The sequence below is a fragment of the Chrysoperla carnea genome, chromosome 3, assembly GCF_905475395.1.
Source record: "Chrysoperla carnea chromosome 3, inChrCarn1.1, whole genome shotgun sequence".
Lineage (NCBI taxonomy): Eukaryota > Metazoa > Arthropoda > Insecta > Neuroptera > Chrysopidae > Chrysoperla > Chrysoperla carnea.
In genome coordinates this window covers 1,437,918-1,442,167 of record NC_058339.1, presented here as the reverse complement: position 1 = coordinate 1,442,167, position 4,250 = coordinate 1,437,918, and the positions used below count along the sequence as shown (strand labels likewise).

Sequence of the window (4,250 nt, the reverse complement as noted above, 5' to 3'; positions counted from 1 at the left end):
TATTATTTGTAATTATGGACATTATAATCCAATATCAGTAGCCAAAAAATACGTTGTTGTAGAAGGAAACAAGCCAAGAAACATAGCGTTTTTCGCTTACGGTTAAAAAATGCCTAAGTGCCATTAATGCGATTAAAAAAAAGTTGCCGCCGAATAAAAAAAATTAATTTTGAATGTTCTAGATATCAAAAAAACCTATCGATTGACGTCTGGTAAGACTGATTTGGATGCGTAAGTGTCGAGAAAACTTGAAAAAGTGAGCGAAAATAGTCATTATTTCATTTGCTGGTAACTTTTTTTTCTTTTTCGATTTTAAAAAGTTGAAATATAGTGAAGTTATGAGTAATAGGTTCACAAAACTTGAATTTTTTTATAGGAAAAAACTTTTCGAAATGTCGCATTTTTTGGGAAGAGGGCACATTTCGTAAAAAGTTTCCTCTTAATCGAGTGACTTTGGCAGAGCGGTTTTTGGCGGCTTAATCTCTTTTGCTAGTCTTCTTCGAGTAAGATATTTTAGCAGCAAGTGATATTTTTCTTTTTTGATGACGAAATCGGGCTTTGAAAAAAGTCCATTTTTTGGGATGCGGAAATACTCGATTTTAACGGGATCGTAGTCATTGCACGAAAGATAACAATAATGCTAATATTTTTTTTTAATGTAAAGTAAGTATTTATTAGGAACGTGTGCAAGTTTCAGAGCTCTACGAGTTTTTGTTGTGTTAAATATTATATAACTATTTTAGAATTATCCATTTGTTGTTTATCTGATAAGTATTACTTGTTTTTGTAATAATTAAACATTCAATAAAGAACAATTGCTCAGACAACACGTCTCGAATATAACATGCCGCAGTCAGATTTTTGAATCACGTGATCGTTTAAATCAGTAATAATTACTTAAAATTAAACAATTAATAACGGTGCTTTATGCAATTTAATAAATTTCTTCTAGAAATAAAAATAGAAATTAAATTAATAAATAATAAGTGGGAAAATGGAATTCTATTCTCGTCCGAGTGAATTAAAATTTGGAGGCAATTTGGCTGAAAACTGGACAATATTCAGGAGAGAATCAGAAATTTTTATAAAAGCAGCATTTATTCAGCAGCATTATTTCCGACACCAAAACGTCGAGTGGAATAAAAACAGCAGTTTTATTAAATTTTATTGGATCTAAAGGTAAAGATCTGTATAACACATTCGAGTTTGATGAAGGGGAAAAAGATAAATTTGATGTAGTTTTACAAAAGTTTGAAAACTATGTACAACCACAAAAAAATTTCGTGCGTAGTAGTTTCCTGTTTAACAGAAGAAATAAAAAAGATGGAGAAACTTTTGAATCATTCCGCACAGAATTAAAAAATCTTGTAAAGGATTATGAATATAAAGAAGAATGGTAATGGATAGAATCATTCAAGGTGTGCGAGACGTTACTAGTTTAGGTTCATTTCCTGGTTATCGCAATATTAAAATTGATCCAACCGTAAAACCTACAATCAAATTACCTAGAAAAGAGTACCTTTAGCTTTAAACGACAAACCAAAATTAAAATTAAATGAGTTAGAAGCAAGCGGCGTTATATCAAAGTGTGAACCAAAATCGTGGGTTAGTAATCTTGTTGTTGTAGGAAAAAATATCATACGCTAAGAGTGTGTTTAGACCCCGTGACGAAAATAAGGCTATCATTCGAAAAAATAAACTAATTCCTAAAGTGGATAAAATGGCTTCTAAATTATCTAAATATTCACTGTCCAGGATTTAAAAGATGAGTTTTTATCATATAAAACTTTATAAATCATCAAGTGAACTTTGCACATTTTCGACACCGTTAGGTTTCTATCGATTTCTAAGAATTCCGTTTGGGATTTCTAGTGCCCCTGAGGAATTTCAGTAGCGTAATGAGAAAAATTTTAAAAATATAGCCAATTTTATGGTTTATTTTGATGACTTATTAATTTATGCGCCAACGGAAGAATACGTTATAAAATTTTACAGCGGGTAAATAATAGGGCAAGAGAAAAAAATTTTTAAATTTAATAAAAATAAAGTTCAATTTAAATCGGACGAAGTTAAATATTTCGGTCTTAATTTTACAGATCAAGAAATTAGTCCGGCATAAGAGTATGTTGGCTCAATATTAAAACTAAGTTCACCTAAATCTGTAAAGGACTTAAAAAATTTTTTGGGCATGATAAATTATCTTAGAAAATTTATTCCCAATCTTTCTGATCTTTTATCACCTTTAAGTGAACAGTTAAAAAAAAAAATTAAATGGTGCTTGCTTCCGTGCCATGAAAAAATGTTAAATGATATTAAAAAAGTCATAACCAAAATTTCAATTTTAAAAAATTTGGATTCGAAATTACCTACCTCGTTATAATGTGACGAGAGTCAGGTCAGTTTAGGGTGTTGTCTGATGCAGCATAAATAAACCCATAAGCTATGAATCACGAAGTCTGTCAGATACAGAAAGAAATTTCGCTCAAATTGAGAGGGAATTATTGTCTTTAATATTTGGAACGCGTAAATATCATCATTTAATTTACGCTCGTGACATAGAAATCTTAACAAATCATAAGTTCTTGGTGACTTTATTCGAGAAGCTGACAGTGGCAATACCCTCACCGCGTTTGCAACGAATTCGTTTAAAGTTGCTAAAATATCGAATTAAACTAACCTGAAAAAAAATGAAAAGAAAAAAGAATATATACCCGGAAAAAAAATGCATGTGGCTCATGTGCTTTCGCGATTCAGTCCAATAAAAGATGATGAAGACGACGATTTTGTAAATAATGAATTAGTTCTGCTATGTAGTTGCCCTGGTTCCCAATTATTGGTGAACCGGTGTTCGAGTTTTGGGGTCCGTCACGTGTGAGGGTGTTAAATGTGGAAATTTGTATGGGACACCCAATTTCCCAGAGGTCCTTTGTGGCTGGTTGACTAGCAAGCTTGATGTTGACAAACCTGGGTTCATGCAGGCTGAACGAGTTAGACACGAGTCCAAACGACGTCGATTAAATGTTCAAATTTGGGTACGGTACTATCCGTTTAATTCACATATGGTTCAGTTTATCTGAGTCTGACTTTACTTGTTGACAGTTGTTAGTAATAAATTTTAGAAACTCAAATGTCAAATACATATGTGTACGATGAACATGGAATTTATCGTTTGTATAATTCGACGTCGATTTGGATGAATGTCCAATCTGTTCCTGTGTTGGCGAAACTTTTAGGTGCGTTCGTATTAGTGGAATAATTACAATTAAATTTTCACTATATTGGATAAAATTGTAGGTTATGTTTACCTGTAAAATGTTGAGTGTTCAATCTGTTGGAGTTAACACATGCCGAAAACCATCATATAATTGGAGTTTTAATTTAATATTCTCCAATTCCTGGATGACAAACTCCTAATTGAAGCCCACGTGTTGGACGTATCTTCCACAGGTAATTTCGTATTTTTGAATAATAAAAAAGACGAATTTGTTTAATGATAATTTATTTGTTCTAGGTTTTTATCCAGAAGTACAAAATCGAAATACAATTGATTGAAAACAATTTAAAATGCTACTCGATTGAAACAATTTGAATAATTCTACTCGATTGAAACAGTTTTAGTAATAATTTTATATGTGTCTTCACTACGAAGTTCAGATAATAATTAATTAAAAAGGTGAGATCGTTGTTTTTTTGTTTTAGGATGTAGGTGGGATTTTGGAGGCAAAATTGTCACCAACCAGTTGAAAAAAAACATAACTATTATGTTTGTATGAAATTATGTTATGCAGTGACTATGATGAAATTTCCCTATAAATAAGGGTGAATATACTAATTATTTTTAGGGTATATTATATTATATTATATTATTATGATATATTATATTATTATTTTAGGGTACTTTTAGCAGATTCACTACATAACAGTTCATATTGTTGAGGTAAACGCTGATAATCAATTATCAGATGAAAAAAATAAATTGCTTATACTACAAAAACAGATGAGGTGTTAAAACAAGAGTTAGAATACAATATTAATGGGTGGCCAAAAAATAAATTGCATGGAGAATTATTAACTTTGTAAAAACTTATAGATGTAATTGTGGTTTAAAAACGGATTAGCTTATTTCAATTGTAGATTATTGGTTCCTAAAAAACTTAGACCTGACATATTAAATAAACTTCACGAAGGTCATATTGGTATAGATAAAACAAAAAGGCTAGCAAGACAACATGTTTATTGGTCAGGTATTT

At 30.8% G+C, this 4,250-nt stretch overlaps 1 long non-coding RNA gene across 1 annotated transcript; it reads left to right on the top strand.

The window, feature by feature from the left end:
- Window positions 1–3,111: 3,111 nt before the first annotated feature.
- LOC123294948 lies at window positions 3,112–3,922 on the top strand. The gene is made up of 5 exons (XR_006535133.1): window positions 3,112–3,233; window positions 3,295–3,447; window positions 3,512–3,617; window positions 3,700–3,819; window positions 3,894–3,922. It is a non-coding gene; the product is annotated as an uncharacterized LOC123294948 (long non-coding RNA).
- Window positions 3,923–4,250: the final 328 nt, after the last annotated feature.